The sequence below is a fragment of the Protopterus annectens genome, chromosome 10.part0 (assembly GCF_019279795.1).
Source record: "Protopterus annectens isolate FY-2018-M chromosome 10.part0, PAN1.0, whole genome shotgun sequence".
NCBI classification, from domain to species: domain Eukaryota; kingdom Metazoa; phylum Chordata; order Ceratodontiformes; family Protopteridae; genus Protopterus; species Protopterus annectens.
This window is the reverse complement of record NC_056744.1, coordinates 843,338,056-843,353,033: the sequence shown is the minus strand read 5'-3', so window position 1 is coordinate 843,353,033 and position 14,978 is coordinate 843,338,056.

Sequence of the window (14,978 nt, the reverse complement as noted above, 5' to 3'; positions counted from 1 at the left end):
CGTTATTTACTTTCCTGGACCCCTGTCTAGCAGGGTGACTGACGTGATCCCTGGGGTGAATTTCCTTTCTCCCATCCAATTGTCAAGGTTCCTCTTGAAGAGGTCCAAAGAGGCACTCTGCTTGACATGTATGGGCAATCTATTCCAGAGTCTGGGGAGTCTCTGGGTCAGGAACCTATCCCTCCAACATGTTTTGTTTATTGTGATGACAAGGTTTAGATCCCTGGAGCGTAGCTCTGAGGGATTGGGATTTCTTTAAGTGCAGCATGTCCAACAGCTCTGGGTTTGACATGGCCTTGTATGTTAAGCAGAGATCGCCTCTGAGTAGACAATATGCGACAGAGTATAGCTGGAGTTTTTAAGGCGGTCAGCGTGGGGCATCTGCTTTAGGCCTGTGATTCTTTTAGTGAGGTATTTCTGAGGCCTTTCCAGTTGTTGCAGATGTCTTGAGAGGTACATACCAAATGGGGCGTTGTATTCTATAATGGGTCTAATGAGGGATGAGTACAGTGGGACAATGACCTCCTTTTTTCTAGATGAAAAGCCCTTCGTGATGAGGTGTGCTACATAGAAGGATTTCCTGACTGTTGTGGCGATGTGGTTATCGAAGGTGAGACCACTGTCCACCTGTGTCCCTAAGTCTCTTATCACACTTTCTGTGTTTAGTGTACTGCCACCTATATGGTAATTCATGGATACATGTTTTTCCCAAAGGGGATAACAATACATTTCTTGGCATTGAGCTTGAGCCCATGGCTCTGGCACCAAGCATCTGTTTCTGTAAGGCCCTTTTGTAGAGTATCCACATCATTTGGGAATTCAATAATGGCTCCCAGTTTGCAGTCATCTGCAAACTTTGTTAGCCAGAGTCCCTTAGTGTTGACCTGTACTTCAGAGAAGTAGATGCCAAACAAGAGCGGCCCCAGGACTGAACCCTGAGGTACTCCACTTGTCACTTGTCTGGAGCTGGATTTGGAGTCGGCTACTTTTACAGTGTGGGTTCTATCAGTAAGCCATTTAGCAACCCATTGGGTGACATAGGGATTTATGCTCAACTTAGTAAGTTTATCTATGATTCCAGAGTGGGGGATGGTGTCAAAGGCCTTGGCAAGGTCTAGATAGACTGTGTGGACCACCTTACCCTTGTCCATGGCTCTGGAGACTGATTCAAAGAAGTCAATCAGGTTCAGGAGACAAGATCGGCCCTTCACAAACCCAAACTGGGTGGGGTCCAGTGTTTGAAGGTTGCCAATGTCTTTGTTTATAAGTTCCATGATAATACGCTCCATGGCCTTGCAGATAAGGCTTGTCAGACTGATGGGACGGTAGTTTCCGGGATCCAAGGTGGATCCCCTTGTGGATTGGGATAACTGTAGCTCTGCCACTCAGTGGGCACGAAACCTGAGGTGAGGCTATGATTAAACATGACACTTAGGTGAGGTGCCAGTTCATATTGTAGTTCATGTAGTACACAGCCGGGATGTCATCTGGTCCCATGGATGCTGTATTCTTGGCTTTAGAGTGCGTTTTGTACCTGTGTGGCCATTATTACTGGAATTTGGCAATCTTCCGGTATTGAGATGGGCCATTTAGGGGTGAGAGGTGAAGTTGGCACTGAATCGATCTGCCAGGATATTGGCAATATCCTTGGATCAGTATATTTAATGCCATTCTGTTTTAGCTCAGAGCAGATCTGAGCATTGCCATTTAGATTCTTGACATAATTATAGAATGCTTTGTGGTTGTCTTTGGAATCTTTGGCAATTTTATTTTCGTAACTAGCTTTGGAGGATTTTATGAGGCATCTCAGTTTCTTACTGAGGCTAGTAAGGAGTTTTGCATCCTGGGATTTTCCTCTTTTCTGCAAAAGTTTCTTCCTTTGTTGTAAAGTTTGTTTATGGCAGGGGACCACCAGATTGGCTTCCTTTTTTGGATGAGAGCATTTTGGTTCTATTTGGGATGGCACGATTCATGCATGAGTGGATGTGCTCATACAGTGCCATAGTGTAGGATTCAGCAGTTGAACTTTCAGTTCCCGTCTGCATGGGTGTCATGAAGTTTGTCACTTCTGACTTGAGTAGCATGAAGTTGGCTTTGGAGAAGTTTTTATGGTGGTTTCTTTACTGGGGGTGGGGTGGGATGTGGATGTTAAGGGTGATTAGCTTATGGTCAGACCTGACTAACGAGGGGTGACCATAGGTATGGAGCATTGATTTCCCATGTTGGTAATGACCAGGTCTAGGATATTGGAGCCCTGGTGGGACTATGGATTAGTTGATCCAGGGCGTTGGAATTTATGAATTCCAAGAACCGTTCTTGTAAAGGTGTTGGGACATGAGTAGTTTTCCCAGTTAATGGCAGGGTAGTTAAAATCACCCAGTATTAGGGTGTTTGGTTCTATCTTAATATTTTCCAGTATGTTTAGAAAGGTGTAGTGAGAATCTTGGGGTATGGTGGCGGATCTGTAGCAAGCTACAATTTGGATTGCAGTCTTACCTACTGTTAGTTGCACTTGGAGAATTTCAGACACATTGTGTTGGGCAACTAGCCTGGTGGTGTGAATATCCTTGGTGAATATTGACACTCCTCCACCTTTAGTGTTTCGGTCCTGGTTTGGTGGCCGAAAAGTGTGGTAAGAGTTGTAGCCTGGTATTGCAGTGGTGCTCTCTGGAGCCTTGAACCAGGTCTCAGTTACTGCACAGATATCGATGTTCTCCATTTTTAGGAGTGCCTCGAGAGAGTGCATTTTGAGATTTAGACTTCTAGCATTGAGTAGCATTACCTTCAGATTTTGCATGCTTGTACCTGTTATGGTGGTGGTTTTGTCCTTTGAAGTTTGCCTAAAAAAGGCACTATAGGGGTGGCAAGAGCCTTAGCCAGTAACCTGAATCCCAGGGGCGACAGGTGCAGACCATCTCTGGCAAAGCATTGTGGTCTGTCAATCATGTCATCCCAGGCAGACAGATACTGGATCCCCTTTGAATGACACCATAAGCTTAGCCAATTGTTGAAGTCAATCATTTTATCCTTATATTGTTGTATCATTCTGGGCGAAGGCAGGATGCTACTCAGGGCTAGTGTCATACCTGTCTGGGCCACATGATCAGAGAGCTCTTCCATGTCTCTTTTCATGTAGTCCAGGGAGGTACGTCTCAAGTCATTCACTCCAACATGGACAATGACAGAGTCATATTTGTACTTGTTGTGGAGTGACTTGAGTGCATGCGTTATGTGGCGGATCCTGGCACCCGACAGGCAGCTGACTGTAATTTTCTCCTTATTCAACCTGGTGAGAGGGACATCAGTGTGCGGACTATAGAGTCACCTATGACTAAAGTGTTAGGTACATTGTCTTGCCTTAGGGCTGTTGCTGGTTGGCACACTGGTGGTGTGAACTATGTGACACATTGGTTGTGATTGGTGTTTGTTTGCGTTTCAGCTTCAGAGGTCTTTGTTGCTTGGGCAGGTTACAGTTAAGGGCCTCTGCATATGTGGATTTAGTGTTGCTATATGTGGGTGTTGGTGGTGCGGGTTTAGAAGGGCTATGTGTTGCTTGAGGTGTAGTGTGGGTGTTAACCTTCTCCTCTTGACTGTTTAGCACAGTCTTGGGTGGAGAGCTTTGCTTCCATTTTGGCTATGTAAGTGCATCTCTCACATGTTGTAGTGTTGGGTGGTAGGAGGAGAGGGTTGTCTGTGTACATGAGGCAATTGCTGCATTGCCCCAGTATGCCCAGATTCACCAGGTGGACAGGAGAAATCACCGGAAGCTGACCCTTGGACATGCCTGGTTTGGGGCTTTTTTTTCTTTGTAAAGTATAGGAGCTGTTTCCTTAGCAAGGTACTTTGCAATTATAGGCTGTTTAGTGCCTACTATTAATTTCGCCTTGTTAACAAGGAGAGTTCAGTGTTTGTATGAGTTTAAGGCTTCCTAGTGCTTTCCAGCAGGTATTAGAGAAAGTGCTAGTCACAGGGATGCTTACAGGTAAGATTGAAAAGAATGCACTCTGCAGTGTGCACTAGAGAAGTTAGATGTGAAAGTAGGTAACTTGAGTTTTACCTGTTTAAAAAGTTAAGGTTTAGTGGAGAGTTACTATTTTTAAAACAGCAAGATGGACTGAAAGGGGTGGTCAATTTTGTATTTTGGTACTATGAAATACTGTAGGATGGCCAATAAATTTAAATAATTGAAGGGGTGGGATTTCAAAAGTGATGATTTTGTGATTACTCACATAAGCCAGTGAAAGTAGAAGTCTAATATAAGTTTTATAAACAGTAATCAAACAATCCCTATTCCTAGCAGTTAAATTCTTCAGTAGGTAACCCATCAATTTCATAGTTAATATGCTAATCTGATTTGCATGAGATTTAAATAAATCACAAAACATTTTAATGCCCTAATCACTGTATTATTAAACTCATTAAATTCCATTTCATCTAGGTAAACTTGGTTCCTTTGTATGTTCTGATTTTAACAGAAACCCAGTCACCTAATGACTTCATATACGTATTTAATTCTTAAAAGGCTTTTGTATGATAAGTCTTATTTTACAACTGTCCACATATTTATCAATCCACAAATTTCTTATTCTTGGCATGGTTGAAATGAGCCCTTTAAATAATATTTTAATTAACGCAGATCCTATGGAACTTCAATGGATATGAGCAAGCAACTGGATAATGTAGTCTGAAATTTAACACACTGCTCCCTGTTCTTTAACCATTCCATTATCCATCTAATATTTAATATAATTAAACTTTTATAAATGATAAAGAATGGCAAACAATCAAAATCTCTGGATAAATCAAAATATATCACATCAAGAACTAGACCTAAATCCAGGTCTGCTAATTATCTGATCATAAAAAAACTAACCAGATTACTTAAGGTAGATATATGCTGCTGATATGGATATTCCGTGTATCACAGTCCACTGAGATATGATGTGTGTTTTAGAACTGTCTTGCCAAAGATAGTTTCCAGGCCTCTGAACTCTAAATTTTCTGGAAGCATCTCTGTCCTTATATATTCTGTTCATGGCTGATTCTCCACCTGATCATTTTTTTATTTTCAATATTCACATTTGGTTCCAGTGAACAGATTTTCTATATTATATGTTACCCAGCCATCTACTAAATAATTATTTATGTTTATCTGCTCTAGCCAGTACATATATTATTTAATCCATCTGTGGTTGCTGAGCTGTCACCAACTACTTGAGATAATGTGTATATTGCACCAATCCAGTGAGCACTACTGTAGCTATTCTGAGAGGTGGTCTTTTGTATTTTTCATAACTTTTTTACCTTCATCTCTCACCATTAATTTATTTAATTTTGTTTTGAGGAAATATTCTTGTCCAAATATCCATATTAAGTCAACTGTGTAAAAGCTTAATTTCTAAGCCGCTATTCCACTAGAATGTTTGGCTAACTAAGGTCATAGACTTGTAGAAAAGGTACATTGATTCTGAGGAAGAATTGAAAATTTTTTTGGTTCCCCACCACCTGCTGACCATCAGCCTCCTGTTTGTTCCTCTCCGGCTGAGAGCTGATTCAGGACCATTTGTTCCCTAAGAAGTAAGAAAGTAAGATTAGACCACAGAACCATCCTTTTGGCAGCCAACAAGACTTTCTGATTATGCCCTAACTCCACCCAGTTTTTGGCTTAATTGAACTCCAAAGTCATTGCTGAAGCCGGTCCCGAGTATTCACACACACACACACACACACACACACACACACACACACACACACTCTCTCTCTCTCTCTCTCTCTCTCTCTGCATTGGCTTGGCTGTCCCAAACTCATATCTCTTGTCGACAAATCTATTTGTTGCTTATAGGCCTCTACCTGCATGGCCACTAGTTAAACTTTATTTGGGACATAGTCTGGCCTTCATCTCTCTACTCCTTGAAGGTGCTAGAGAGGTGACTAAAGCTTCTTTTTATGTGAGGCTGTTGTTTGGATTTTATTTCCTGGTGCTGTGGTTCTGCTTCATCCCTCTATCCCATGCATCCAGAAATTATTGGAAAACTTGATAACTGTGCATTATTGTGAGATAAGTTTTAAATTAAGAAATATATGATTGTCACTAGTAATATTAGAATGTGCATGGTGAATCACAGTAGATAAACTAAATTTACATTTATTCATTAAAGAATAAAGGTGTGAAGGAAAGGTCTCTGAAAAATCTCAGGTTGTAAAAACCTCAGATTTGCAAATAGGTCATGTAACGCAACATAAATTCTAGAATGAAAAAAAAATAAGTGTTTTGATCATTATCCTCACTTCACCCCTCCCATCATTTATGTTGTAATTCTGTGGTTACATTATCTCAAAGGAAAAGATTATCTAATTTGTTTTGCATTAATCTGATTTAAGCAGTTTGATATTTTAGATTCAGTAAAGAATACTTCTGTAGCCTGGGATTCATCAGTATGAGAAGCACAAATAGAGGAGAGCTCAAACTGATTACTTTTGTGTTTTCTGGGAATGCAGTGTATGTTTTTAGAGGAGGTCATCAAAGAAACTTGAGTCATAACAAAAAGTGAAATTCCAGTAGGTATTTTATTGCCCCGTCACAATGTGCTCCATATTACACTGTAGGAAGAAATTACCACATTGCAAGATGAATGGGGCACTGGGATTATGGGAAGAGACAGATGTTAGAAACCGGGATGGAACAGTAGAGAAGGAAAGGGGCAATTTACTAAGAAAAGGCATTTTCTGTGTGGATGAGGAAAATAAACTCTATAGGAATGGCATTGGGAGACAGATAAAGGAAATGAAACAAGAGAAAAAAGCCTGAGTACAACAGAATGTCTGAAGATTGAGGTAAACAAGTCAGTGATGGAAACAAATAAAGAACATAAGAAATGGGGTGAAGAGGGAAAGTCTTAAGTGAAGCAATATATAGAAGTAGAGAAACCAGCAACCAGGAAAATTATGAGAGGAAATGCCAGAGTACTATGGAAACCTGAAGCAGCGATAAAAGAAGTTGAATTAGATATTGCTAAGTAAATAGCAAAGAGGAAAAGGGAAGGGGTGGAACTGACCAGCCTATCTAGTAAATGTTCAGAAAGATGAATAACATAGGAGTGAGAGAAATAAGCATAGACCACTAATACTAATAAAGTAGAACAGAAGTTGGCTAAGAAGGGAAAAGGCAATAGTAGTGGATCAAACAGAATCCTCCTTAAAATGATCACAAACCTAGCCACAGTCCTGGAGACAAAGTTAACAGATATGTTCAGCTGGTCACTGACTGTGCAGGCAGGTGTCACAGGGCTGGAAGAAAGCTATAGTAATGACAGTCAGCAAAGGCGATAATTACAGGCCAGTCAGTATAATCTCAATAACGCCAAATGTGCCTGTATAAACTACTGATGGAAACAAATTTCCTGGATGTTAACAAAGTAAAGGCTACAAAGCTATATGGGCTTGTAATCACAGGATCTTGCCACTTGAACCCAATCTAGTTATATGACTGATTACCAAAGATCTCGACAAGGGCAATCTATACATGTAATTCACTTGAACTTCAGTAACGTCTGCTCACTGCTACACAGAAGGTTATGTAAACAAGCTAAAGAGAATTGAGGGTAATATACCAGAAAACAAAATGATGAGACAGTCAAAAAGGCATGGAGAGAGAAGAGTCTGGTCTTTGGTTGATCACTACAGAAAGTAAACTAATGCTCTTCTACTCAGGCCATTCCTAACAAGCAGACTCATCAAATTTGAAAATTTATGGCAAAGATTCAAACTGCTATGTGACACAAATTTGACGACTGCATCTCAAAATCAGTAAACCAATGCATTCATAAACTTGGTTTGCTGTACTGTGTAGCATAAGTTATGATCAATTACCTATCACTCAGCTGCTAGGAAGTTCCTCCTATCAACTCTGTTTTACTGCAGTAGCATCCTAACAATTCCCATGTCCTTTCCCACAAGAAAAATGCAGCAAGCACACCGCAGAGTGTCAAGATTCATCTCAGTTTTACCGTCCAAAAGACAGCACTGCCATGATTTCAGTTCTAACTTAACCATTCTGCAGGAAGGTTTGTCTCAAGTAAATAACTGGTGGCAAAATTATGGTCTGAAACTAAATGTCAAAGAATGCATTATTGTATCTTTGGAAAGTCATCTACCCCAGAGTAATAATACTTTGACAATACATCTCTAAGAGTTAATCCAATTGTTTAGGATTTGTGAACGTATGTGGACAGTGACCTAACTTTTGACCAACATGTGTCCACTTTTGTAAGAAAGTCCTTCTATACTGCATAACTTATAAACAAAGGGATTGTGTCTAGATCTAGGGACGTCATTCTCCTCCCCTTTTCAGCCCTCATTATGCCAGTCATTGAATATAATCCCCCCTTTGGAATGTATCAATTTAGACATGCAACAGCTGGAATGCCCACAGAAATCCCTTACTTAGAAGAGACAAGACCTAAACAACATGTCCTACATGGACTGACTCAAAGCCCTGTCACTATACTCGGTATCCTACAGACTGCTAAGAGATGACCTATGTCTGACAAATAGGGCATCATACGAACCAATACTGATGGATTTATGACATGACAGAAAGTCCAATGACATTAGAAATACTCAGTCTAGGGATCTACAACTCTTCTTTAACATCAACAGAATGGTTTGGAGGAACAGGCATATCTTGCAGAGGATACCACTGCTCTGGAACAGACTCCCTCTCCGCATTAAACAAAGTTCATCCCTATCCATTTTCAAGCACAAGAGCCCCAAGACTGCCTCCTGTATTACTAATGGACAGAGTCAGCTCCCCAATGATTTATCCCTGCATGAGTCCACTCAAATTATCTATGTTATGATCCCATTTATTTTCTTTAGGGGTAATATATAATTATAGACCATGGGATGAGTAATGCCAGTCTCTAACCAAATGTGAATGGTTAGTTCAAGAACAAAAAGGGAAATTGGTTAGGCTTAAAAATGACCCAGAAGGGCAGCTAGCCCAGTTCTTATCTATCAACCTATAAACCTATAATAGAACCACAGCATGAACCCCAATTATGCACATTCTCTATAACATCTAGAGTGAGACCGAAATTGGTCTTTTATAATCAGTGTTCTACCTCAGTTGGCAAAATTCAAATACACAATAAATAAATCAATGCAGGACTGTATCAAAAAGGAGAGGGTCTAGATATAGTCATAACCAGTTCAGAGGAAAGAAGTAGATAATGCACTATACCCAAAAATGGTGTACAGTAGAAGGAAGGAGACATATAAATGAAAGACTATTGATAAATGTTAGGAAAGTGAGTAAAGCTGCACTGAGGGAGATGTTCCAGAATGTGTTTGGAGAGAGCAAAATGAGGGATTAAGCAAGCTAAGGAACTGGATCCTGGATGGTATGCATGGGACTGTGGACAAAATTAGAAGGTCAATATGAATACATACGAGTGCGAGGCTAGCTACTGGGGCAAAACATAGGGTTTACAAGTTGTGGAAAGGAAAGGGACAGGATAAAGAAAAAGCACAGTATAAGAAGACTTGCAGAAAGGCAATGAAGATGCAAAATGCCAACCAAGCTAAAAGCTGAAAATCAGGAAGTAGAAAAAAATCAAGAAGGGAAAGAAAGGGTCTTACAGGAATATAACAAAAAGGAGGAAGGGGGAAACAGAATTAGCCAGGCTGAGCAATGACTGGAGGGATCTCAGAGAAGATTGGGAAAAGGCAGAGTCGTTGAATGAATATTTTAATTAATTCTTGACAAAGGAAAGCAAGAGAATGGTACCACGGTGGAAGGAAAGCCATTCAACATAGGGAAAAAAGTGGACAAATTCCAGAAGAGAGAGAGAGAGAGAGAGAGAGAGAGAGACAGGAAATTGGCTGCCCTTAGGGTGGGTTGATAAAGCACTTGCAGACTTAATGAAGCCAAGTGTGGTCCCCTTGGGAAGGGTGGCAGTGGGAAAGATCTGGGGACTCCAGAGCTGCTAGCCTAACAGAAGTGGAAAAGAAATGTTTTAAGCATTATCTTGAAAAGAAGTTTGGAAGTGTTTTTTGATACCATTTTATGTCTAGGTTACTGGTCAGCTTAACAGAGGAAACAAGAGTTGATTTATTCCATGATTTCAGCAAGGTCTTTGGTTCAATCTCACATAGGAGATCAACAGGAACCTGGAAAGTTTGAGGGTATTGCTAAGACTGAGGAACAAGATTGTTGCATAGTTGAATGGTAGGACACAAAGGGATGTGGCAAGAGGAAAAGTCAAGAATTAGGAAAGTAATCATTCAGCATTACTGGGGAGGTTCTGTTTTTGGGTCCAGTACTCATCAGTCTGTTTGCCTTAGACACATATAAGGTTCATAAGTGTATAGGCTAAGGACTACTAGGACCCTTGTAAGCCTAGTCATGTAACCTAAATGTGATCCACAGATTTTATTTATATAGAGAGCAATTTGCTGACTGATCAGTCCATCGCAGGCATGATCATGGGTGAATTTCCCATTACCCATCCATTGGTCCAAGTTGCCCTTAAATACGGATATGGAGGAACTCTGATTCACATGGATGAGGAGCATGTTCCAGAAAATGAGAATTCTCTGAGAAACATTTCTGACTCTCCAACATGTCCTATTTATATCACAGTAAAATTTAGGTCTTTTAATCTAGTTGTTCTGATGCTGCTTGTTTTGCAGATGTGTAAAGATTTCATCAAAACAGAGTCCAAGGATACCTTTTATTATCACCTCTCAGTAATCTGTATGAAACTGATTAAAGAGTAAGGGCTTTGAGATGATCAGCTTCAGACATTGTGTTTATTCCTAGTAATATTTTTTAAGAAACATTTGCAGATGTTCTAGTTGCTACGTGTCCAGTCAGGTACATAACCTCAGAAGGCATTATACTCTGTGATGGATCTGATGGAGGCTGAGTACAGTGTTACAGGAACAAGAAAACAGTATTAGTCTCTTTAATTGTGACATTTTGGTTCCACTACTCTTCTGTGACTTTGACTTAACATATATAAGGGAGCAGAGAACAGCATCCGCCACACTGATTATGATACAAAGACAGATAAAGCAGTGGATTATGGAAAAGAGTTCAGGGAAGGGTTCACAAAAGCTAATCATGAGAGTACTGCAAATAAATGCATGGTAGAAGTTCTTTAACCACAACAATCCTGGTGCAAAATATTTTCTTGAGGATGTGGAATTAATGGCAACAGAACAGGAAAAAGATGTGGGAGTGTTGATAGAACCTGGGTCTACCTCTAGGAAGTGAGTGGGAGGAAACAATAATGCTACACTGTATCTATGGGTATAGGCTATGGAAAAAAAATGTCTTTTGGCTTATCCCAGTTAGGGGTTGCCACAGCAGATCTCTGGTTTGCTAATGATTGGCAGTGGATTTTTACGGTGTCGAGTTGCCATCCAGAAGCCCAACCTTCAAAAAAGGCACACACATTCATGCATGCACCTACCTGCATGTCTTTAGATGTCAATGCAACCATGGGGAGGACATGCAGACTCCACACAGAAGGCGCTCCAGCCAAGAATCGAACGGGAGAACCTCTTGCTGTGAGGCGACAATGCTAACCGCTGCACCACCGCAGCCCAGCTATGGAAACAAAGAGATAATTCTTCAGTTCTACAGGACACTGGGTAGACTTTAAACTGTACTGTATGCAATTCTAGATTCCAGTAAAGGAAATGGATATAAGACTTATATAAATAATCTAAAGGAAAACCAGAATGATTAATGGAATGAAGGGAAAAGATGTGACCAGAGACTAAGAGACCTACAACACTTCTAAGAGATGAGGGCATGATACTGGAGGGTAAGGTCATGACAGACAGGTGTGAAGGTGTCATCCAAAGCATGAAGGACAGAGCAGGCTGGAGGTGTCACTGACAGCCGATTGTGGTGACTAATAACTCATTGGATCTCCATCCTCTTCTTCAGAGAGATGGTTGTGGACCCATGGAATGGAATACCAGAACAGATGGTGGAAAGGGAATCCACAACAGAATTAATGGGACAGGTAAAGAATGGGTAATGGGGAAGGTAAGGGTTGTCTGTTAGTCAAAAGTTAAAGTCTTAAAGGATAGACTAAGAAAAGTTATTGTCTTCTTCTGTGTTTAGTCAGATTTAATGTAATGTGAAAAGCATTGCATAAAATATAAACTATCCAGATAAACAGCAGCTGCAACTTAGTTTTTTTACCATGACAATAAATGTGATAAAATCCATAAAAACTGTAATGATAAAACAAGTAATAAAATACAATATCACATCCATAAGCCTTGCACTGGGTTAAGGTAAAGCTGCAGTATGTGATCTGGGAATATAACAGGGGAGGGTGGGGTGAAGCATGAGCAAAACCTGTCTGCTAGTAGACTGGCAATATCTTCTGGGCCTAAGTATGTGATATAATTTACTATTAGCTATGTGCATTGCTGAACATTGTTTCTGAGGTTTTTAACATATTTAAAGAAGACTTTACATTATCCTTGGCAGGGGTGCCTGTTTTGTACCTCATATTCAGCTTGGATAGATTTGAGCAAAGTCTTGAGTTCCCTGTCATGTTTAGCAAGAACATTTTTAGCATCTTGAAAATTAAATTGATATTTTCTGTACAGTGAGTTTTTTTTAATTATAGAACATGCTTATATTTGTTTTCCACCATAGGGTATTGTTAAATGTGGCATTATATTTACTTAGGATGGGAACAGATGCATCTATGCAGCAATTTCCATGTGCATAGAGTTTATTGGCAAAAAATTCTGCATAAGCAATAGGGTCATCAAGTTGTCAGGGGAATTTTTATTTATTTATGTCACTAGTAGATTAGCTTTAGCATAATTTCTGAATACTGAGGTATTTTAAGATGCTTCTGGCTTCAGTCTTATGGTCATTGTGATTGATTTCAACTCTGATTTAACCAGGAAGGAAGTGACAATAGTTGAGGAGCAAAGCTGTCTATACCAGAAGGGAGCAAGTCCATAATTTTATCACCCCTGGTTGTGATGTGCTCAAACTGGACCAGAGAGTTTTCATTGATGAAGTGCAGAAGTTTCTGGGCATACATGTTTGAAGATGTACAAGTCTCCTAGTTAACAAAAGAGTAGGTGAAATCTCCTAGAAGAATGGATGTTTGGCTTAATGCAAGGAGACTCTGTACCATTTAGATAGGAGGTATGAACTGAGGGAGGCAAAAATGGGGGTCCTATAATTAGCTATGACATGATACGGGGCTTTATTAATAGTAAGCTGGATTTACAGGGGTTTCATGTTGTAATCTTGTCTAAAGAGTTCCTGAGATTATTTTTTTTAAGAATATGTAGACACCACTACCTTTAGTGTCTTCGTCTAATGTAGTGAGTATGAACATGTGGTAAGTATTGAAACCTGCACTGATGGAGTGCTGTCATTTGATTTGGTGTATTAGTGTTAAGTATTTTACAGCTTTGAAAACTTAACCCACTTACCTCTACTGCATGGAGAGCAGCTACTACAGGAGAGTGGAGGGAACCTATGAACACTTCATACTTCAGATGGCCTTAAAAAAAACTCCAAATGAGATAAAAAGTGTTTAACAGCTTCCTGTCACTCTTCTGTGGTGACTGATTACCTCTGATTATGCACTAGACTGAGCAGTTTTTTGTGAACCAGAGTCCTACATCCCTGTTCTATGGAGCAGCTGCAACCCTGCAAACTTATTTCAAGAGGGGATAAGCCACCATACCCCAATCATCGTCATCATCATCAACCCTCTTTTTCCCATTTTTTTGGGGTATCTTGTTACTGGTTGCCAACTCTCTCAATTCAGTGCCACAGTCCTGCCTTCTTCAACACTCATGCCTGACTGTTGTAGATCTTTTTTCACCTCTTCGCTGGATGTCCTCACTTCCTCTTTCCTTCCTTCTGTCTGTCTCAAATCTTCGTCACCAGATTCCCTTCTGCTTTCCTGTACATGTCCAAACCACTGTAACCTGATCCTTTGATCTTTTCTGCAATTGGAGCTACTTTGGTTTCTACTCTTATGGCCTCATTTTTTCATTTGTCCCACACTGTGCATCCTACCACCCTTTTCAGGCACTTCATTTCCATCACCTATAGCTTCTTCAACTGTTCTGCCTTTACTGCCTTGGTTTCTGTACCATACAGTAGTACCGGTTGCACCACTGCCTTGTACATCTTACTTTTCAGCTTCTTTGGCTTTCTTCTCTAATAGACTACACCTGACACTCTATGCCAGTTGGCTGCAGTCCCTCTGATTCTAGCTTTGACCTCTTCATTCAGACTTCCCTTCTCCTCAAGCACTCCTCCCAGATACTTGGAGCTGTTTACCTGTTCCAATATCTTCCCTTCTATCTCTTTTCTCAGCTTCTTCTGATTTCCTAAATTTGCTGCCATTAGCACTATCTTATCTGTGCTTAGTTTCATCCCATGTGCCATCACTTTTGCATTCCATTCTCTTATTTTTTGCTGAAGTTCTAGCTCAGAGTCTGCCTGTAATGCCACATCATCTGCATACAGCAACTTTGTTGATCTGTCCTGTTTGATCTGTTTGCTAATGTAGTCCATCACCCGTATGAAAATCAGTGGGCTCAGGGCTGAACCCTGGTGCACAATCACTCCCACTGGGAACCTCTCTGTGAGGCTGAACCCTGTTTGTACTTGAGTCATTGGGTCCTTGTACATAGCCCACACTAATTCTACCAATGTTTCTGAGAATTCAAGCCACTGCAGTACTGCCCAGATCAGCTTTCTTGGGACGTCGCCATATGATTTCCCCAAGTCTAGGAATGCCCAGTTGGACCCTCTTCTCATCTCTAGCTTATTCTCAAGTGTCTGTCTCACTTTAAACATCAGATCAATTGTATTGCATTCTGATCTGAATTTGAACTGCTCATCTCCCATCTTACATTCTACTACTCTGCGTATCCATTTATCAATCACATTCTCCAGAACTTTTATG